The sequence below is a fragment of the Lolium perenne genome, chromosome 4 (assembly GCF_019359855.2).
Source record: "Lolium perenne isolate Kyuss_39 chromosome 4, Kyuss_2.0, whole genome shotgun sequence".
In the NCBI taxonomy this organism is placed as follows: Eukaryota; Viridiplantae; Streptophyta; class Magnoliopsida; order Poales; family Poaceae; genus Lolium; species Lolium perenne.
Window position 1 is genome coordinate 8,554,833 of NC_067247.2, and position 24,060 is coordinate 8,578,892.

At 46.7% G+C, this 24,060-nt stretch overlaps 1 pseudogene; it reads right to left on the reverse strand.

The window, feature by feature from the left end:
* Positions 1 to 7,835: 7,835 nt before the first annotated feature.
* Positions 7,836 to 23,689, reverse strand: LOC127346535 (ammonium transporter 3 member 2-like; annotated as a pseudogene).
* Positions 23,690 to 24,060: the final 371 nt, after the last annotated feature.

The following is a 24,060-nucleotide window of genomic DNA, read 5'->3' on the forward strand; positions in this document are numbered from 1 at the left end:
AAAGGGGGAGTCGAGGGACGAGGAAAGAATCGAATCATTGTCTACAAACCCTAGTTTTCATAATCATCGAGTACTTTTCGGCTGAAACCTTCGAGATCTACTTACCCTCTACTTCCAACTAAACCCTAGCCTACAATCCATAGGCATTGACAAGTTGATACCTTGTCAATTGCCGCTCCAATCAAAGGAACCATCATAGGTGCATTCTAAGATAATATTATTTTTTAAATAATGTTCTATATATTTATTATGGTTATGTATATAGTAGATGCATCATTAGTATTGTTTGAAGTATCTGCATTCAAGTTTTGTATTTTGGTTCGAAAATGCGTTGCCGAGCTCAGGATAAGAAGTATTTGTATTGAAGTTTGATAACTTTTTTACATGTAAATGCAGGTGCTGTGGCTATTTGAGTTTGGGCAGTTTGGGTGGACGGAACAGTGTAAATGCATGTAACTGTATCTATCTGAGTTTTAGTATGCAGTCCCGCTGACAGTCAGCGTTGCTTCTGTAATGCCCCTTCCTATTTGTAACTGTTAGGGCTACCTTTTTAAAATTATTTTATTATCATATACCGCATGGAAAGAGCGACTGAAAACATTGAGAGTGCCACAAACTGGCATCTTGAAGTCACTCATTTCAGGTGAGGACATGCAATCTATGCTTTTCTTGCCATTATGTTGTGTTTTATTTGGCTTCTCTAAATGTATACTACTTGGGTTTTGAGCCTAAATATGTATACTACTTGTTCCACCCCAATTCCAATTCTGCGTAGGAGTATTGTGTTATAGATTACGAGTTGGCCATCGGTGTTACTCTTGTGTCATTCGCATGTTGTGGACTACAAAGTTATCAATTCTTAGGAGGTGGCAGTTTTCCAGTAAAATATTGACTTAGTATTTTTGGTGATATTTTAAGAATAGATAAGGCTTCACTCGATCAATTCAAGTTATATATAGTTTCTGCGATTTGGCCCAGGGTCGCGATAATTGCTTCTACATTGTATCTTTCTATCACTAATGCATGGTAGGGTTTCTTAAGCTTGTACCATTACCCACTTAAACGTTATGTTGTCGTTGTGAGTGGCGCTTGCATCCACCATTGAGCTTTCTTAATAATCCAACCTCTGGTCGACCCGGACGTTTGGAACCTGGGTGCGCGCGCACCCATTTACGAAAAGTTCAAAAAAATGCTATTTAAAAGTTTCAAAAAAATGTGAAGTAAAATTTTGCATGTACATATTATGTTTATACTTACTCGTGTGAGTTTTCACGGAAAAATACCATTGTGTGTGGCCTGCATAAAAATGACAAAATATCCAAATGAGAATAGTGAATAGGAATTTTACTATTCACAGGAATAGGAATTTGCATTTTGTTATTTTTGTGTAGGTCACACACAATGGTATTTTTCCGTGAAAACATACACGAGTAAGTATCAACATAATATATACATGCAAAAATTTACTTCACATTTTTTTGAAACTTTTAAATAGCATTTTTTTGAACTTTTCGTAAATGGGTGCGCGCGCACCCAGGTTCCATTCACCATTTCCGAACCTCTGGTCTCTTATCTTTTTAGCCATTATATTCAGCTAATTATTTTGAGAGATAATAGCTATTATTTGGTCCTACTAAGCACCACATTATTTTTTGGATGCCATCCACATGAATATATTGTGCTTCATTTTAATTATGCTATGGGTTTTCTTTTCAGTAATTCGTCCAAGTGAAACAAAGATTTATTCTTCTATTTCTGATTTCATCAAAATGTTTTCTAGAATCTTATATAATTATGTGCTCTGATTTTTGATAGACTGTAATCACAAAATTTCTTTTAATTTTTTTGCAGCTCGGAGAAACATGACATGATGCTATCTACTATCTAGCACTCCTTTTTATTTTGGCCACTCCATCATCACTGTGCAGATCGGTTAATGTGGAGAAGAACAAAAAGAATGATAGAAGTTAAGTCTATCCTTTAGTGAGACCAGTTTAGAAACATGCTTGAGAACCCCTATATTTCTACAACATAATATAGCACCATTGTATTTATGAAATCTCAGCTGAATATGTGATCAGGTTGATGTTACGCTCATTTATGACCTATTCAATTTTCTATAAAATACATACATGTGTGCTAAATTTATTTGGCGAGGGACTTCTTGCCAAACTGCACAATTTGGCGAGTTCTCCTTATGTTTAAATGTATTGATTCTTACTGGTACTTCCAAATATTTTTTGAATTAACCATTTGACATGTTTCTTGAAACATTGGTATTGATGGGGTCTTTCTATTTGACATGTTTCTTAAAACCGATGACCATGGTGTGACACCTTCAAGGAAAGTACTCTGATTTAAGCCTTTGTTGCACACTCCCGCAGCAAAAGTCCCAGGAAGTTGAGCATCTGTATACGGTGTGACACCTTCAAGGAAAGTACACTGATTTAGGGTTAGAATCATGTATAATTCTATTTTAAATTTTAATGGACAAATGTGACATACCATACCTCAGCATCAAACTTTATTCCTTGGCAGCTAGCCATTGCACCACTGACCAGCTCCATTGTTCTGATTTAACCCGTAGTCTGACGAAGCATGTCATAGTCACCTTGTTTTTTTTAGGAAGAAAGAACTTCATCTGTAATTTTGAAAGTTTTATGGACAAGAAAGGCATCAGATCCTCATGTATCATCCAACAAACATAGAATGAACATATAAGAGATATATACATGACTTCAACGTATTATGTGTGGGCAAACGGGTATGCAAGGATGCGACCCCAACCTACCAGTGAAATTCAGGGCCCGAACAAATTTTCTTTTATGTGTACAACATCGTTTCTGATCTAGAACATATATAATCTTACATGGTGCTTCTACTGGTTTTCCTATTAAATCATGTTAATCTCACTAGCATGCTTGTAATTTGATGAAACCCAATAACGTTAGGAGAAAGTTTCAACTGGCACTGCATTTCCTGGCTACCCTTTAGAATGATGTGTTCATGCCATGCTAGGCGAATCCTACAAGTTTGTGCAACAAAAGAAGACATGCGAAATTACAGACATAATAAAGAAATAAAAGAGTGGAGACTATCAGAAAGCCAATATGTTTCTGGAACTTGCAAAAGATTAAACGACAATTTAGAAACCAGTAAATTTGATGTTCAGGTTGTGGGCTTTGAATATAAACCAGATTTCAGTTCTAAGACTCATGCAGAAGATAAGTTCCGTTACCCAATAAGGGGAGGAGGGCGTCGACGATCCACTCGGGAGGCCTGCGACACAGCCAACATGCCGGAGCAGGGTGTCCTCGCCGGCTTCCTTGGCGCCCTTTCCGATTTATCTGCATGTCTCGGGGGAGGAGGAGGCCGGCTCTGTGGAGCCCTCCGATGTGCGATGGCTGCGGACGCTGATCTGTTGGAGATGAGTCTCGCGCCTCCGCGTTCGTCGACGTTGGCGCCTACCGCTGTCGGCCACGAGCATGCCGAGCTTGGGCGCCCACATGGGCACTTCAGCATCCAGATTCAATGAGGACAAGCGGAGAAGAGCAGGGCCGTGCAAGTCTCGCGCTGGCGATGGGGACGAAGGGGAAGGGTGGCCTGATGTGGTCGGGAGAGGCAGCGGCGGGGAGAGAGCTGCCAAGTGCCAACTACTCAGGGAGCGGTGGGGAGGAGACTGGAGAGGTCCAGAGGCTTGTCCAAAAAATTTCCTTATTCTTTAGTGAGCTGGGTCATGTCCGATTCGGGTGTGTATAGGAAACTTGCGAACTGCTTGGTTACTAACGATGCAACACACACGCTCTGACGCTCTAACTGCGATTTAGTCAGCACCAAGCAGGTCCTTGTAATGGGATGCAACGTGTTTCTTTCAAGAGAATAAACTTGTTTACAAAAGTCTTCCCTGTAACTTGATCATCCTTGAAAGAAAAAAGAAGGAAAAACATATTAAACTAAATATGATTTTTTTAGCTCAACTGAAATAGTGTTGATTTCTCACTATGTATAATATCACCACATTTATCAATATCTATCAACAGGTTCTAGCCATGGTCTTGTGTTGCAAAAATGAAACGGGTAGTTGTTCATTCTTCATTTTTTGATTTCTTATCATTTATTTTTATTGTTGTTTAATACAGTGCCAACTATTTATAGATGTTAGGGGTTACAAAATGTTCACAAGTGCGAAAGTCGGAAACCGCGCTTGAAGGTGGACCTCTAAATCTGTTTGCTAATCCATTCGTGATTTTTGTGTTTTATTCTAAATTTATTCTACCAACTTTCTTTTGTAAAACCTAAAAATCATATTATCATCTATCCACCTAGATTTTATCTTTATTATACAAACTGTAAATATGTGTGAAATCCACGGGATCGTGCGCCAAGGCGCACATCTAAATCTAGTATCCATTAACGATATGTGGGTCAATGAACCCAACATCATGGATGTTCCTTTTTTTGCATTCCCCAAGCTTCATTTTGCATAATAGCGTACACAACAATATAGTTAGGACAATATATATAGTGCAGGCAATGAACGAGATGACGTAGAAATAAATCACTTACAGAACGTAGCAACTCAGGATAGATTTGTCGAGCTCGCGTAGATTGAACAGCTGGAACAATTCACTCATATGAACTTGTACAGAGTACAATTTGAAGTGATGCTCATGTCTAACTTCCGCAAAAATATATTCTTGGTCGGCCTTATTTTTACTGAAATCCTTGTACCAACTTAGCAGTCTTCGCATTTGTGTTGGTAGACTCGCTTCCTGCGCAGGCTCGACGAGAGGCCCATTCAGCACATATGTAAATGCTACCTCACTTATTGGCGCATCCTCAAGGCCTAACAATGCACGAAGAGTCGTACCGAACTCGGCCGCTCTTTCTACGGCACCCGTTACAGTCATTCCCTATGCTGCCGCAGCTGCTATGATAGCGGGGTCTATTAGTTCAAAGTCCTTATCCATATCGGCTCTGAAGGACGCCGTCTTATGGGAAAGACCGGCTTCCACTATGAGCGGGGGGATGGATTGTTTATTCTGTTCCCCGAGCTGGGCAACTTGTTTCCCGCTTTTTTTACTTTCTTCTTTCTTCTCCTCCAAGGCTTTCTTCTCCTTCTCCGCCAAGGCTGTCTTCTCCGCCTTCGTTTCTTCCAATATTTCTACTTTCCTACGAAATTCACATCCATAGTCGTCTGGCAGATTCTGCTCGACTTGGGACGGTGTCGTCAAAAAATCATTAGCCCACTTCTTTTGCTTCTCAGTATATACCGGCTTGGGATCAGGCTATTTTTTTCCTTCATATCCGCGTTCCATTTCTCATGGTGAGCAGCCGCGGCCGCGTGGTTTTCCTCGACACTAAGTTCCCACGGTCTCGGGAGGAGAGGCTTCAGTGATGGCATTTGTACCTTTGTGGTCTTAGGTACATAAGGCTCCGGGTTAATAGTCCAGGAGCGGGTTGCCTGCTTCTGCTTCTTCGCCGGAGGTGGATTGGGGGGCGGCGTACCCTCCGGAGGCGGACTGGGGGGCGGTGGCTGCTTACCAGCCGGAGGTGGATTGGGGGGCGGCATCGGCTGACGTGAAGGAGGTGTAGGTGAACCACCACCACCACCATCACCACCACCACCGGAGGGGGTGGACTTGTTGGCCTTGGCGTCTCGCTTGGAAACACTATGTACTTCTTTTTCCATAGAATGAACTGGCGCTTGACATCTCGAAGTTTTTTCTCCCCTTCGGGTGTAGCATAGTCAATCTCCAGGTCCTCACACCCTTGGACTATGTCTTCCACCGTGACACGAGCATAGCCATCTGCAATGGGATTGTTGTGGTGGAGTGCTCCAGGCGTACAAGGTAAAGCGCTGCCCATCGCTACCTTCATGGAAATGTTCCCCACTGGATAATAAAGCTCACATTCTTTCATCTCCTTTACATCGTCCACAGGGTAGTGAGGCTCTGGTGCACGAATCTCGATTGTCGGTGCATTAGCACCAGCCGGCACCTCCGTGGAAGCCACGATGCTTCTCCGCTGCTGGCTTCCGACATCCGCTGCACGATCTTCATGCGGCCGTGCCGATCTTTCTTTTACTAGTTCATTCACAATCTGTTTCACCTCAAATAGTTCCGATGCCAACCTCCCCACAAGATCTGCATCCCGTTCCGTCTTTGTCTTACGGCTTCTATAACTGTATGGGTCATTGTCCTGGGGAAACCCTACTTTCCACGGAATGGCGCCTTTGCCTCGTACACGTCCTGGGTGTTCAGGATTCCCGAGGGTTAATGTCAGCGCGTCTCTCTGTTGAACTTGATCTTCCCCTCTTGAGCTTGGGCCATTGCGTCAATAAGGGCTTGGGTGGGAGTAAACACTTTCTTCCGGTGAACACACCTCCCTGTCTCGGGGTCTAGCTATCCCCCATGCCCGTACCACTAGCTTTCGGCCCTTGGGTCCCATCCCTCTGTACCTAGAGGGATTCCTCGCGCCCTCAGGTCGTTCTCCATCTTCTCCCACTTAGGCTCCGAAAGGCGGTATCCTCCTGGCCCCATAATATGATTGTACTCTTTCTTAGCCGCATTTGCCTTTTTTTATATATTTCCTTGAAATGCTCTGATTTTCTTTTGCCTCACAAATTCTGGCCAATCATCTTTCAGTTTCTCATATTGTCCATTGAAATCCGGAGTCTTGTTCTGGTTGACATAGTCACGGGTTAAATTTTTCTTGAAGTTTCGGAATGCTTCGGCCATCTTATGAAGAGCGAACTGTTTGACTAGCCTCCTCGAATTCATCGACTTTGTTGTATTCCGGAAGTAGAATGAAATGTTCCATAAGCTTTCTCCAGCAATCGTTTTTCGTTCTCTTGTCAACAAAACTGAAACCAAGACGTGCCTTCTTTAGCTCATTCCATTCCTGGACGGTGATCGGGACGTTGTCTCTAACAACGACTCCGCATTGGTTGATAAACTTCGTGTAGTGCTTTTGGGGCTCCAGCGGCTTGCCGTGTTCACTGACAACATCGATGGTATATGTTTCTCCTTGTCTCATCGTCTTGGTTTTGCCACGCTTTGTCGTACTCGATTTTTTCGACGATCCGGCCGAGGGCTAAAAAAGAAAGAGAGTCGCACGCGTTAATACAAATATTTATTCAAATCAATAAGTTTGTATCACATGAGGCTCAATGTATATATATATACCTCGCCGGAGGTGGTTGCTACATGCAATTCGAGATCGTCGTTTGTCGAAGGTTGACCTCCATCGACAATGTCCGTTCCTTCGTCATCACATTGTTGACGACCTTCACCTTCACCGTCAAGGTTCAGATAAGAAGACACATCCTCTTCTTCATCTTCTTCGGCCGGCACATAAGGAATATCGCCTTTTATGATGCCAAATATATGTTCTTCAGCATCCGCATCATAGTTTCTCATAATCGGGTCGGCTCCATCGTCCGCCATATGTCACTCCTGAAAACATGTAGTAAAAACTAATTAATTAAGTAGAGAAGGGGGGCGGTGGCGAAAGAGCGGTGGCAAAAGGGGAGTCCGACTATGACTTGGCCACCATTATCACATCTCTTCTACATATACAGAGAGAGGGCGACAAGGGAGGCGAGAGAGGGGACGCGTATTACCAGCTCTACTGCGAGCAAAAGAGAGAGGGCGGCGGCGGGGTGCTTGCGCTGTCCAGGGGCAGCTCGGCGTCTTCTCCCGCCCTAGCTAGCAACAACCACTTGACAAAACATACCTAGCTTGAACGCAAATCATAACCATGAATAAGCAAATCAATTAGCTAGCTACTAGTACCGCATCTGATAAACTTCACTCGGAGTTGGATCTGAAAGATCAGACGGGTGCGTGCTTGGTATCATCCTCTGCTTCTCCATGCTTGGCGATGTCATGCAGCTGCAGCTTGCCGTCCCCCCAGAGCGCGTACGCCTCCTCGCCGTGCACGGCGTCGTCCCCTACGGCGAGCTTCTCGTCCGACATCCGCAACGGCACGACGAGCCCGATGAGCACGCAGATAACGGAGGTGACCACCACGTTCCACCCGACCACGAAGAGCGCTCCGGCGATCTGCTTCACTGGTAGAAAAAGAGGCTTCCGTCCAGCCCCATTAGTCGCGAAACTGTAGGAACCGCGACTAGTGAAGTCTTTAGTCGCGGTTCGGCAGGAGAACCGCGACCAAAGGCCTGGGCCCAGGGCGCTCGGTGGCCAGCTGGTGCACGTGAGGGGCTTTAGTCGTGGTTGGCCAGGCCAACCGCGACTAAAGGTGCCCAAAGGTCTTTAGTAACCTTTAGTCGCGGTTGGCCAGGCCAACCGCCACTAAAGCTCCTCCCCTATATATACCAGTTCAGCACACTCACTTAGCCATTTGGTGCCACTTCTCTTCACAAACTTCACAAGGGGGTGTTAGTTTTGCTTTTGGCTCCTCTTATGCACACAAAGTGTTTGATGAAATGCCCCAAGAGCATGAAACAAACATGATATGAAGTGTCGGAGCCACACTTGAGCTTCCTCATTTATTTTTTCCTCCTCGATCGCGGTTAGCAAGTTGAACCTTTCATATGTGTCATTGATAAAATATGCATGTGTGTAGTTTATTGTTTAATTTCTATTGTTTATAGTTAGTTAGTTTAACAAATGCATGATGGTTAATTATATATTTTATATTATAATAATGCAGATGAATCGGCAATGGATGTACGGTAACCGACTCTCCGGCGAGTTCACTACGGGTTTGAAAGATTTCCTCGTAGTGGCTAATGCGAACAAGCAGAAGGGTTTTGTTATCTGTCCATGTGTTGACTGTAAGAATCAGAAGGGTTACTCTTCCTCAAGAGAAGTTCACATGCACCTGCTTCGTCACGGTTTCATGCCAAGCTATAATTGTTGGACCAAGCATGGAGAAAGAGGGGTTATAATGGAAGAAGATGAAGAAGGGGATGATTTCATCGATGAAAGCTATCTTGCTCATTTCGGTGATACTTTCATGGAGGATGCTGAAGGTGAAGGGGAAGGTGAAGGTGAAGAAGAGGCACGTGATGAGCCCGTTGATGATCTTGGTCGGACCATTGCTGATGCACGGAGACGCTGCAAAACTGAAAAGGAGAGGGAGAATTTGGATCGCATGTTAGAGGATCACAGAAAGTCGCTGTACCCCGGATGCGATGATGGTCTGAAAAAGCTGGGCTGCACACTGGATTTGCTGAAATGGAAGGCACAGGCAGGTGTAGCTGACTCGGCATTTGAAAACTTGCTGAAAATGTTGAAGAATATGTTTCCAAAGAATAACGAGTTGCCTGCCACTACGTACGAAGGAAAGAAGGTTGTCTGCCCTCTAGGTTTAGAGGTTCTGAAGATACATGCATGCATCAACGACGGCATCCTCTACCGCGGTGAATACGAAAATTTGAATGAATGCCCGGTATGCACTACATTGCGTTATAAGATCAGAGGCGATGACCCTAGTGACGATGTTGAGGGCGAGAAACCCAGGAAGAGGGTTCCTGCCAAGGTGATGTGGTATGCTCCTATAATACCACGGTTGAAACGTCTGTTCAGGAACAAAGGGCATGCCAAGTTGTTGCGATGGCACAAAGAGGACCGTAAGTCGGACGGGGAGTTGAGACACCCCGCAGATGGAACGCAATGGAGAAAGATCGACAGAGAGTTCAAAGATTTTGCAGCTGACGCAAGGAACATAAGATTTGGTCTAAGTACAGATGGCATGAATTCTTTTGGCGAGCAGAGCTCCAGCCATAGCACCTGACCCGTGACTCTATGCATCTACAACCTTCCTCCTTGGTTGTGCATGAAGCGGAAGTTCATTATGATGCCAGTGCTCATCCAAGGTCCGAAGCAACCCGGCAACGACATCGATGTGTACCTAAGGCCATTAGTTGATGAACTTTTACAGCTGTGGGGCAGACCTGGTGTCCGCGTGTGGGATGAGCACAAAGAAGAGGAATTTGACCTACGAGCGTTGCTTTTCGTAACCATCAACGATTGGCCTGCTCTTAGTAACCTTTCGGGACTGTCAAATAAGGGATACAATGCATGCACGCACTGCTTACATGAGACTGAAAGTGTACATTTGCCAAATTGTAAGAAGAACGTGTACCTTGGGCATCGTCGATTTCTTCCGAAAATTCATCCAGTAAGAAAGAAAGGCAAGCATTACAACGGCAAGGCAGATCACCGGCCGAAGCTTGCGGAACACACTGGTGCTGAGGTATTTGATATGGTCAAGGATTTGAAAGTCATCTTTGGAAAGGGTCCTGGCGGACAATCAGTTCCGAAGGGAGCTGACGGGCACGCAGCCATGTGGAAGAAGAAATCTATATTCTGGGAGCTAGAATATTGGAAAGTCCTAGATGTCCGCTCTGCAATCGACGTGATGCACGTTACGAAGAATATTTGCGTGAACCTCCTAAGCTTCTTGGGCGTGTATGGGAAGACAAATGATACAAAGGAAGCACGGCAGGACCAGCAACGTTTGAAAGACCCTGATGACCGGCATCCGGAATGGTTTCAAGGTCGTGCCAGCTACGCTCTGACCAAAGAAGAGAAGGTCATCTTTTTTGAATGCCTGAGCAGTATGAAGGTCCCGTCTGGATTCTCGTCCAATATAAAGGGAATAATAAACATGGCGGAGAAAAAGTTCCAAAACCTGAAGTCTCCACGAGCGCCACGTGATTATGACGCAATTGCTTCCGATTGCTTTGAGGGGCTCCTGCCGGAAAATGTTCGAGTAGCCATTGTGAAGCTATGTGCATTCCTCAATGCAATCTCTCAGAAGGTAATCAATCCAGAAGTTTTACCACGGTTACAGAACGATGTGGTCCAATGTCTTGTCAGTTTCGAGTTGGTGTTCCCGCCATCCTTCTTCAATATTATGACGCACCTCCTGGTTCACCTAGTCGAAGAGATTTCCATTCTCGGTCCTGTATTTCTACACAATATGTTCCCCTTCGAGAGGTTCATGGGAGTATTAAAGAAATATGTTCGTAACCATGCTAGGCCAGAAGGAAGCATCGCCAAGGGCTATGGAAATGAGGAGGTAATTGAGTTTTGTGTTGACTTTGTTCCTGACCTTAAGCCGATTGGTCTTCCTCGATCGCGGCACGAGGGGAGACTAAGTGGAAAAGGCACGATCGGAAGGAAATCAACGATATGTATGGACGGCCATTCTCTCGATCAAGCACACCACACGCTTCGACCAATTCCAGCTTGGTGGCTCCGTACTTTGAGAAACACAAGAATATTTTACGCTCGGACAACCCGGGGAAGCCTGAATCCTGGATTAGGAAGGCCCACATGGAGACTTTCGGCAGTTGGTTGAGAAAAAATTTAATGAATGACGATCATGTTGTAGATCAGCTATACATGTTGGCCAAGACACCATCTTCGACTATAACGACTTTCCAAGGGTACGAGATAAATGGGAATACATTTTACACGATCGCCCAAGATAAAAAGAGCACCAACCAAAACAGTGGTGTCCGCTTTGATGCAGCAACCGAGAATGGGCAAAAGGTCACATATTATGGTTACATAGAGGAGATATGGGAACTTGACTATGGACCCTCCTTTAAGGTCCCTTTGTTCCGGTGCAAATGGTTCAAGCTAACATGAGGTGGTGTAAAGGTGGACCAGCAATACGGAATGACAATGGTGGATTTCAACAATCTTGGTTACCTTGACGAACCATTCGTCCTAGCGAAAGATGTCGCTCAGGTTTTCTATGTGAAGGACATGAGTAGCAAACCGAGGAAACGGAAAGATAAGAAAACGATCAGTACATCATGCGATGATCCAAAGCGCCACATTGTTCTTTCAGGGAAAAGAAACATCGTGGGAGTGGAGGACAAGACAGACATGTCAGAAGATTATAATATGTTTGCTGAAATTCCGCCCTTCAAAGTGAACACCGACCCAAGCATTAAGTTAAATGATGAGGATGCTCCATGAATACGGCACAATCGTAAGCAAGCAGGGACACAAGGGAAGAAATGATGTGTAATAATTTTTTGTACCAAACTTTATTGAATGGATCATGTGAATTATATTACCCGTGATGTGTTTGGTGTCCATTTTCGAATGATTCGAGATACCACTGATGATACATGAAATTTGGAGTGATTTAGTCATACTCCTGCCTAGGCGTATAATATGCATACTCGTAGTCTTCATAGCCGCCGCCGTTGTACTGGTAGTCGTCGCCTTCTAAGTTGCCGCCGTCGTCGTTGTTGATGTCGTCGCTGTCGTCGGGCGGCGCTCGTGGCTCGAACTGAGGGTAGCGCAGGCGGGGGATATCGCCGGCCGTGATGTAGTCCATGACGCTCTGCAGAGTCCGGCCGTACCACCATAGCCGACGGCCGGCCTCGTCGAAGTTCCCAGGAGGCAGACCGTCCTCCTCATACCTGGCGAGCGCCCTCTCACGCCGATTGATGAAGAAGGCGTCCCAAGTATGCTGGTTATCGGGATGCCAGCGGGGAATCATCCGCTGCTCCGGCGTGAGGTCGAGGTAGTAGTGGTTCGTGATGGCCGCCCGGCGCGCAGTACCCTGAGGGACGGGAGGGACCGGCACGCCGCCGGCGCTTAGGCTCCAGCCGGCGGGAACGCGGTAGCCCGGTGGGCAAAGGTAGTTCGAGGCGCAAAGCTCCTCCACCGGCTGGTAGGTTAGAGTGGGTGCGGTGGAAGCCATGAGAGAGTGATGAGAGATTGTAGAGATGTGATAATGCTGGCCAAGCCGGGCTACATATATGTAGTGACAAATGGCGGGAAAAATGGGAGCGGGAAGACAGGAGGCGGGAAGAAAGTGGCGGGAAGAAAGCGGCGGGAAGAAAGTGGCGGGAAGAAAGAGGCGGGAAGAAAGTGGCGGGAAGAAAGTGGCGGGAAGAAAGAGGCGGGAAAGAACTGGCGGGAAGACAGGCCGAGGAGAACTTTGAATTGAATTTTTTTGATATACTATTTGTATTTTTAACATTTTGAATTGAAATAGTTTTATTTTCTGATTTTTTTGATATATTATTTGTATTTTTAACATTTTGAATTGAATTAGCTTTACTTTTCTTAATTTTTTGATATATTATTTGTATTTTTAACATTTTGAATTGAATTAGTTTTACTTTTCTTAATTTTTTGATATACTATTTGTATTTTTAACATTTTGAATTGAATTAGGTTTATTTTTCTGATTTTTTTGATATACTATTTGTATTTTTAACATTTTGAATTGAAATAGTTTTATTTTCTGATTTTTTTGATATATTATTTGTATTTTTAACATTTTGAATTGAATTAGTTTTACTTTTCTTAATTTTTTGATATACTATTTGTATTTTTAACATTTTGAATTGAATTAGGTTTATTTTTCTGATTTTTTTGATATACTATTTGTATTTTTAACATTTTGAATTGAAATAGTTTTATTTTCTGATTTTTTTGATATATTATTTGTATTTTTAACATTTTGAATTGAAATAGTTTTACTTTTCTTAATTTTTTGATATATTATTTATATTTTTAACATTTGAATTGAATTAGTTTTACTTTTCTTAATTCTTTGATATACTATTTGTATTTTTAACAATTTGAAAAAAAAGTATTTTGAAAAATACCTTTAGTCGCGGTTGGCCTCCCCAACCGTGACTAAAGGGTTTTCTCCGCGGAAACGAAATTGGCGAAAAAACCCTTTAGTCGCGGTTGGGGTGGCCAACCGCGACTAAAGGGTCGCCCCTATAAAATCGCGTAGGCGCGAACGGCCGCGCCATTCTCTTCATCTCCGCTAGTTACAGAGACGATCCACGCCGCCGCGCCCGAAGCTACGCCGCCCGCCGCGCCCTCGACGCCGTGTCGCCGCCACGCCCTTGATGCCGTGTCGCCGCCGCGCCCTCGACGCCGTCCTCGCCGCACCCTCTCGCCGACCGCCGCTGCGCCCTCGTCGTCGCCGCCACCGAAGCCCTCGCCGCGGAGTATGTGTTGCGCCCGCTCATCCCCGCCGGCGCCGCTCTTCCCTGGCGTCGGATCTTCCCGCCGGCCAGCCGCCGCGCCGCAGGCGCTCAGCTTCCCCGCTGGCGCCGCCGCCAGTATACGGGCGCGCGCGCGCCACACGTAGAGAGGGAGGGGCGTGCGCCACAGTACACGGGCGGTCGGCGCCCATCTCTCAATTTTTTTTGTTTTTTTTTACTTAACAAAAATTGAAACTTAACAATAAGATTGTGTAAAAAAAACTAAAATTTGACTTGAAAAAACTAAAAAATCTCCCTCATTTCTTTTTTACTTAATAAAAATTGACTTAATAAAAATAAACTAAAATTTTGACTTAATAAAAATTGACTTAATAAATTTTTTGACTTAATAAAAATTGACTTAATAAATTTTTTGACTTAATAAAAATTGACTTAATAAATGTTATACTTTGACTTAATAAAATGTTATACTTTGACTTAATAAAAATTTTGACTTAATAAAATTTTGACTTAATAAAAATTGACTTAATAAAAATTGACTTAATAAAAATTTCACTTTGAAGATTTATGCTTTTTAGACTTTGTTTTATATTTGATGGAGTATTATATATGTTATACTACCTCTATTCATAAAAATGTAACGCCGTCAACGCGCCAACGCCAACGCGCTCGTCCTCGCCTCCCTCTTCCGCGACACCCTCTCCCACCCCTTCCTCGCCCCCTCCTTTTGCCACCGCCCTTTCGCCACCGCCACCGGTTTCTCGGTCACTTTTAAAATAACTTAACAAAAGTTTGTCACTTTTAAAATAATAAAAATAACTTAACCACCGCGCGTATACGGAGGGGGCAGCGCTCGTCGCCCCCTCCATATACGCGCGGTGTTTTTTTTGGGATCGAGAGGGGGCGGCGAGGGTTATGTGTCCTCGGCACCGCCACCGCCCTTTCGCCACCGCTCTTTCGCCACCGCCACCGGTCTCTCGGTCACGTGGTCACTGCGTCCCCCCTCTCGCCTCCCTCGTCGCCCTCTCTCTTTATATGTAGAAGAGATGTGATAATGCTGGCATATACACAATTAATTTGTTTTTACTACATGTTTTCAGGACTGACATATGGCGGACGATAGAGCTGACCCGATTATGGACAACTATGATCCGGACGGTGAAGCCCATATGTTCGGCATCATAAACGGTGATATTATATATGTGCCGACCGGACAAGAAGAAGATGATATCTCTTCTTATCTGAACCTTGACGGTGAAGATGAAGGGCGCCGTCAGCAAGATGATGCCGAACAAACGTCGATAAACGACGATCTTCAAATGGAAGTAGCAACCACCTCCGGCGCCGAGGTATATATATACATTGAGCCTCTGGTGATACAAACTAACTGATTTGAATAAATATGTGTGTACTAACGCGCGCGACTCTCTTTCTTATTTTAGCCCTCGGCCGGATCGTCGAAACAATCGAGTACGTCGTCAAATCGTGGCGCAACCAAGACGATGAAACAAGGAGAAACATGCACCATCGAGGTTGTCGACAGTGCAACCGGCAGGCCGCTGGAGCCCCGCAAGAACGCCACCAAGTTGTCAGCCAATGCGGAGCCGTTGTTAGAGACAACATCCCGATCACCGTCCAGGAGTGGAATCAGCCAAAGAAGGCACGTGTTGGTTTCAGTTTTGTCGAGAAGAGAACAAAAAAAGATTGCTTCAAGAAGCTTATGGAACATTTCGTTCTACCTCCGGAATACAACAAATTCGATGAGGAGGGTAACAAGATTGAGGAAAACAAGGAGAGGAGGAGGCTAGTCAAACAGTTCGCTCTTCATAAGATGGCCGACGCATTCCGGAAATTCAAGCAAAATCTAGCCCATGACTTTGTCAAGCAGAACAAGACTCCGGATTTCAAAGGACAATATGAGAAACTGAAACATGATTGGCCAGAATTTGTGAAGCAAAAGAAATCGGAGCAGTTCATTCAAATATCGAAAAAAAATAAGGAAAATGCGGCTAAGAAGGAGTACAATCATATTATGGGGCCAGGAGGGTATCGCCTTTGGGAGCCTAGGTGGGAGAAGATGGAAAACGAGCTGAGGGCGCGAGGAATCCGTCCAGGTACGGAGGGATGGGACACAAGGGCCAAAAGCTGGTGGTACAGGCATGGGGGAACGCTGAACCTGGAGATAGGGGAGTGTGTTTACCGGGGCAAAATAATCAAACCCACCCAAGCCCTTATTGACGCAATGAGGGATGCTCAAGAGGGGAAGATCAAGTTCAACAGAGAGAACGACGCGCTGACAAAAGCCCTCGGGAATCCTGAACACGGAGGACGTGTACGAGGCATGGGGCACATTCCGTGGAAAATAGGGTTCCCCCAGAACGATGACCCGTACGGTTACAGAAGCCGTAAGAGAAAGATGGATCGGGAAGCAGATGTTGTGGCGCGGTTGGCATCGGAAATGGATGTGATGAAGAAAACCGTGAGTGTACTAGTAGCCGAAAGAGATGCAGCTCGGGCGCAGCATGAAGATCATCCAGCGGATCTCGGAAGCCAGCAGCGGAGAAGCAGCGTGGCTTCCACGGAGGCCCCACCGGCTGGTGCAGATGCACCGACGATCGAAATTACTGCACCGGAGCCTCCTCGCTACCCCGTGGACGATATAAAGGAGATGAAAGAATGTCATCTGTATTATCCTATCGGGAACATGTCCATGAAGGTAGCCATCGGCAGTGCTTTACCATGTTTACCTGGAGCACTCCACCACAACAACCCCATTCAAGATGGCTATGCTCGTGTCACGGTGGAGGACATAGTCCTAGGGTTTGAGGACCTGGAGATTGACATTGCTACACCTGAACAGGAGAAAAGACTTGGAGATGTCAAGCGCCAGTTCATTCTATGGCAAAAGAAGTTTATCAAGTTTCCAGGCGAGGCGCCAAGGACAACAAGTCCACCCCCCTATGGTGGTGGTGGTGGCGGTGGCGGTGGTGGTGGTGGTGGTGGTGGCGGTTCACCTACACCTCCGTCACGTCAGCCGACGCCCCCCCAGTCCACAACATCCGGCGGGTGATCAGACGCCGCCCCCCAGTCCACAACCCGGACCCTTATGTACCTAAGACCACAAAGGTACCGGAGCCATCACTGAAGCCTCTCCCCACAAGGCCTTGGGAACGTAGTGCCGAGGAACTCGACGTGGCCGCGGCTGCTGATTATGAGAAATGGAAGGCGGACTACAAGAAGAAAAGAGAGCCCGAGCCCAAGCCAGTATTTTCTGATGAGCAAAAGAAGTGGGCTAAGTCATTTTTGAGCACACCGTCCCAAGCCGCGAAGAATCTGCCTGACGACTATGCACGTGAACTTCGTAGGCAGGCACTCATGTTGAAGGAGAAGAAAGAGCGGGCGGAGAACCAGGAGAACAAAGCCTTGGAGGAGGCCGAGAAAACGGAATTAGAAAGTAAAATAAGCGGGAAACGAGTTGCCCAGCTCGGGGAACAAAGTAAACAATCGATTGCCCCGCTTATAGTGAAAGCCGCCGGTCCGGATGACCCCGATATCATAGCAGCTACGGCAGCACATGGATTGACTGTAACGAGTGCCAGAGAACAAGCGGCCAACTTAGGTATTACTCTTCGTGAACTGTTAGGCCTTGATGAGGCGCCAGTGAAGGAGGTAGTAATTACATATGTGAAGAATGGGCCTCTCGTCGAGCCTGCGCAGGAAGAGGATCTACCTCCACAAATGAAAGGTCTGCTGAAATGGTACAAGGGTTACATAAAAAATAAAAACGCCAAAGAATATATTTATGCGGAAGTTAGACATGAGCATCACTTCAAACATTACTATGTACAAATTCATCTGAGTGAATTGTTCCAGCTTTTCAATCTGCGCGAGCTCGACAAATCTATCATCAGTTGCTACGTTCTGTAAGTGATTTATTTCTACCCCATCTCGTTCATATTGTCTGTACTATATATATGTCCTAACTATATTGTTGTGTCCGCTATTATACATGCAGAATGAAGATTAAGGAATGCAGAGTAAGGAACATCCATGATGTTGGGTTCATTGACCCACACATCGTTAATGGATATGTGTTGGAGCATCACCCTGCCGACATGGAGGCAGACCTGTGGCAGTTTCTTACAAAGCAGGAACTCAAAAGTGATATTCTATTTCCTTACCATTTTGGGTGAGTGTTTCTGTCTTGAGCACATTCTCTTTTGTTTACTCCATGCATGGTATGTGGCCGGCTAATCGATGAGTTATGTATGACGTACTGTGCATGTATCGTGTCCGCAGGTTCCACTGGATTCTGCTAGTAATTAAAGTTGACACCTCAGAATGTCTCGTCCACGACTCTCTGAATATGGATCCAAAACTTTGGGTCGGCATGAGAAGAATGATGCAGAAGTAATTATTTTCATTCATTTGCGCTCTATATCGATCGGCCTATTTAGTTCATTTCCTAAGCTTCAAGTAACTAATAACTCTCTTGTTCATTTAATTTTCTTTGCCTCGTAGGATTTGAACACGGTTCGTAGATAGAAAGGTCGGTGAATTCAAAAAAGAGCTAGAATTCAAAAGGTCAAAGGCTAAGAATGGTGGGGATATTCAGCCAGCGGGGATCAATCTATGTGGATACTATGTCTGTGAGATGATCCGGAGATACACCTCTGAGCGGGTTGCGAGTGATACCAATGCTCAGAGGAATAACCTCCGGATGATGCTTAGTCCAGAAGCTCGCTTCCTACCACTTCAAAAGGAACTAATTTGGATGGTTCGGGAGGGAAGTCCTCCATCCTAAAGGAGAACACCATTACGAGGACGTAGAACTTTATATGCATTAAATTATGTATGGAAACTTGTTCAAAATTGTATATGGTCATCCGATGATATTGAATATATATTGTATATTCCTCTTGAATTCTTTTTCGTTCTAATTTCAAATTTGTTTGAAATTGTACATTCATATGCATGTATGTAGTACCGTAGAATATGTGAAACTCCTTCAAAATTAAAATAAAGCACAAAAGAAATAAAACAATACAAATTAAACAGAAAACTGGTTTAGGGGGCTAAAACCCTAAACCTGCGGCGGCCTTTAGTCGCGGTTGGCCAGAAGAACCGCGACTAAAGGTCCTCCGCCCGACGGCCGCACGGCGCCCACGTGGACGGGCCTTTAGTCGCGGTTCGTAAGCAACCGCGACTAAAGAGAGAGGGGGCTTTAGTCGCGCTTATTTGGTCGCGGTTGCGCAACCGCGACTAATGGCGATTGCGAACCGCGACCAAAGGCGCTTTTGCCATCAGTGCTTCCAGAGCTGCGCGCCGCCGCCGCAGGATAAGGCCCCCCGCGAGTTGGTGACCGGCAGGAAGAGGTTGCAGAGGGTCGGCTCGGCGAAGAGGCCCGTGAGCACACCGCCGAGGAGCCCGCGACGCCGTGGGTGTGGATCACGCCCAGTGTGTCGTCCACGCGCTGCAAGAGCTTGGAGCGCTTGTGGACGACCATCATCGTGTACCACGGCACTCTGCCGGCCAAAGCGCCCATTACCAGCGCCGCCCACCCCTGCACCACACCTGTATCAACGTAAAAAATTTAAGGGCAATTTTGCTGTACTTTGTTTTTGACGATTACTCTGACTAAAGATGCTCCGCCGCCTCCACCAACAAAATGCAATTTGAGCCTCGGCCAACAAAATGCAATTTGTACGACAATTTCATACGACACCTCACATGTCATCACATGGCAGAACGTGGACCATGCATGATAATGTTGGCCTGCAGTCTTGTCGTACAAAGATCGTAGCAAATTGATCGTACACACAGCATTTCCGATTTGAGAGCGCGCATCATCTCTACCACCTTGGGCTCTACTTCTTGGGGGATATGGACGCCTCCTAAATGCAATTATTTTGCTTGGTTGGTAATGCAAAATATAATGTGAACAGTGTATTGATTGGCCCGGCGGCATGGCAAAATTGTGCCAATTACCCTATTTACAATCAAGTTTAAGAATCGGTGTCTCACCTTCTCTTCAAGTGTTGCTACTCGTTTCGCATTTGGAAAGCTATCCTCTCTTGGCTTGGACAACATGATATTGTTATATCTCTTTGGGCAAATGAATCTAATATTCTAATTTGAAAGGTTGGTGGATGGAGATGGCTCTGGGTCATGTTGGAAAGAGAGAAACAAGAGAGCGGTCAACATACAAATCGCGAGAAAAAGAAATAAACACGCGTAGAGAAAACGTTTCGTCCTGCCCGCTCCCGCGAGCGGCAGGGCGGAACCCTAATCTCCGCTTCGTCCCCACCCCTCCCTCCGCCTCCTCCCTCCTCGCCGCCGGAGGGCGTCTTCGGGCAAAGCCCCGGGCGCCGGCGGCGGGGCCCCTCTCCCCTCGTCTGGCGGTGGCGGCGCGGGCCGGCGCGGTCGGCGGGCGACGTCTCTCGCGCCGGAGGCATCGGCGCCCGCCAGGTGCGAGGTCTGCGTGGTTCCGGCGGGATGGAGGCGCGGCTGGCTCTGGCTGGCGCGTCCCGACGCCGGCGCGGCCGTGGCCAGGGGTGGCGGCGGCGGGCGTAGATCTGGGACGGCGGGCCTAAGTCTGGGCCGGGCGTGGTCTGGCTCGGGCTGGGTTGTCCTGAAGGGTCCCGTCCAGGGGCAGCCGGGTGTTGCCCTGTGCCCCCGACGGCAGAGGAGGGTGCGGGTCGAGGCCGTCGCTGCGGTTTGGCGGGCTGGCAGTGCTCATGCGTCCTCTATTTTCGATCTTGGTAGGGACCAAGATGTCATTTCTGGTTTGCTCCGGCCGGAGAATGGCGGGGTTTGGTGGTTGGGAGGGGGTGCTCCATTGGTGCGGTGGCGGTCGCCGTCACCGCCTTCCCGTTTCCCTCCGGCCACCCTTGACCACCGGGGGACGGTTTGTCTCGGTTTTGTTCCTGCAGGTCTGGTGTGGCACCACTGGACGCCTTGTCCTACAGGGACGCTTGCGAGCTCGATGGGGTGTTTGCGAAAGCAATGCAAGGCGTTTGCCATTGCCGGCGACGATGACGTCCTTGGACGCCGTTAACCTTCTTGGAGGCGTGGCCATGACACTCATCTTGTCGCCGGTTGCCTGCCCCTGGGTTTTGTTTGCTACCCTAGTTACTAGCGATCCTCCGAGCTCCTCCTCGAAGCCCCTTTCGTTGAGGCCATGCGTCAGGCAGTACCCGGCTTCATATAGACGGTGTGTCTCCCCTTTGTGCGACCATTCCCGAGCCTAGGGTGGCTGTATGTGGGTGCGTCGTGGCAGGAGGCACCCCGGTGTTCCTCAGCAGCTGGTGGTTTGTCGTGATGGCATGCGCTGAGACTTAGGAGTTCTCTTGGGGTGGGTGCCAAAGCTCCCGCGAAAGCACTGCACAGCTGGTTTGTGCCGACAACGATGACGCTCGCGAGCGCCATTTTCCTTCCTGGAGGCGCTGTCATGAAGTTTCCCCCTTCGAGCTCTAGAGGTTCGCCGGCTTCACTAGCGTAGTTAACTAGCTCTCGGGGTGTTGGTGGTCCTCTGTTCGACATGCTGCTCAGTGCCCTGCATGGTTTCAGATCCGCGGAGTGGCGTCTCGGGGAGCCGCCGGTGTTTTGCTGAAGTCTTGGGCGTTCTCGGAGAACCTGTAGTTTAGGGCCTTGCCCTGGCCTGTTCCTTTGTTGTAGGCTTTAGCTCTTCACCACCTGGGCTTGTATCTCTAGCCGGTGTCCCCAATTTTTTTCTTTTTTCTTCTTTTTCTTTGTTGCGTGCTACCTTGTACTCCTGGCCGGTTGATGGCTTTGTTAATTCAAAGCTGGGCTCGTCGAGCCTTCTGTTTAAAACATACTTATCACGAAGATCAAGGAGGAGGCTAGATTGTGGAGCATCGTCGGAGCAAAACATGTGAGTAATGTAATGTTGAGAGAATAGACTTCTCATTGAAGACCTAGAACTTGTCCTAACCATTTGTTCTAAACCTTCTTCTTAGTTAATAAAATGTCAAACCTTTTGCCGTGTTTCAAAAAAATAAAAATAAAATACTCTGCTATACTTTTTATTCTTATTTTCAGACTAAACAAACTGCTTCGCTTTACTCGAGACTTTGACTTGAGATGGTACTGGCATGTCTGGGCGAAGGACGAAAAAATTCTAAGGTAGGGCGAACTTTGAATGATGCAAATACCAAATAGTCCTAAAAAGTAGTAATATCTCAATACAATAAAAAAATTGACTATAAGTATAACCTAAATAATCATACCAATAATGCTAAGTCAACGGCAAAGCTTTACATATTCTTAAAAAATATGATGTAATTCAAATAATCAAGACGTTTGATTATACCTCGTTCGATGCGGAACTCGATTTTGATTATTTTTGTTGCTAGAAAATTCCTTTCAATTGTTGATGTCGTCACAGGTAAACCCTATGTCATCTTAATGAAGTAATAATGTGGTCGGAGAAAGTATTACATGTCTTTAAAATATCTAAAACTTCAATTCTACAAGTATGTATAATGAATAACTCGAGCTTATCTTGTATATACTAGTGTACATTCAATGATAAATCTCCGTAATACAAGCAATATTATTCACATTGAATCTAGAATACGAGTTTATATTTGGAGGTAAAAATAGTCTATGTTTTTTGTCTGTAATCGATTTTGCGCAGTGTTTTTACTGAAACACGCATAACTTTCTCATACGGAGTCCGTTTTCGATGTATGACCAGTCAAAATTTTCAGAAAAAACACGCGCATCTAAGTGTATTCACAAAAATCAAGGTAGGGCGGCCGCCCTACCTTGCCCTACTGGGAGCTCCGCCCCACGTCGACTTATGTGGCAACTAGAGATTTCTTTACATCAATATGCATCGAGATTCCACGCACTTGTCGTTGCTTCTTCACTCTCCGGCACGTGCAATATATCTTGGCAATTTTGAATTCAAGCTAGATTATGCCAACCTACCCGCTCACAGCGCGCCATGCAGATGATGATCGATGGAGATGGGAAAGATAAATGTACCTGCGGCTGGGGTAATGCATACTAGTCCGGTGATGACGGCCTGGACGGCGCCAATGACGGAGGGCTTGTGGAAGAAAACAACGTCGAGGCAGGTCCAGACGATGAGGCTGGCCGCCGCGCAGATGTTGGTGTTGAGCACGGCCATGGAGGCGTCGACGTTCGCCGCGTAGGGGCCGCCGCCGTTGAATCCCACCCAGCCCATCCACACCAGCCCTGCCCCGGTGAGGGTGAAGAGGATGTTGTTGGGCGGGAACCTCTCCCTGTCCTCCCTGCTCCTGGGCCCGACCCAGTATGCGGCCGTGAACCCGGCGACGCCGGCGGGGATGTGGATGACGTAGCCGCCGCAGTAGTCGATGACGCCCCACTGGAAGAGGAAGCCGCCACCCCAGACGGAGAAGGCGCCGACGGTGTAGGAGAAGGTGAGCCAGAGCGGCACGAAGAGCACCCACGCCAGGAAGCTCATGCGGCCCAGCAGCGACCCCGCTACCAAGATGGGCGTGATGGCGGCGAACACGCACTGGAAGTACACCACGGTGGCCATCGGGAGGTACGGCTCGGCCATGGCCGTCTCCAGGAGAGGACCACCAGGCCGGGCACGCTCATGAGACCCACCACCGTGGACGCCGTCAGCTGCCACGCGTTGTCTCCCTTGTTCAGCCAGTCCGCTGTCGCCGCCGACGTGTTACCCTGGTACGCCACCGGCACCGACATCTTGGTCTTGGTCTTCTTCTAGCCGGCCGGAGGTGTACGTACGTGTGTAAGTGCTGAAACTTGGTGTCTTCTTACGATAAGATACGGAGGGATCGCAATTTACACTCTGTCTTGAATATATATTCTATTATACACTGCAGTTGACTTTGACGGATCTACGGGCTACTTGATTCTTCATCGGTGCCCAGCTAGCCGTGCGGTGGGTCGTTGCATAGATCATCTTGTGAACTGCCATGCATCCAGGGCCTGGGAAATCTATCTTCAGGCCGACACGAGAGCGCTGCTTGCTTGCTGCACATTCACAGGCCAATCGTCTTCATAATCAGTTCATCGCTGAAACAGCGGCAAGGAGAATACTAGATCACCCACTC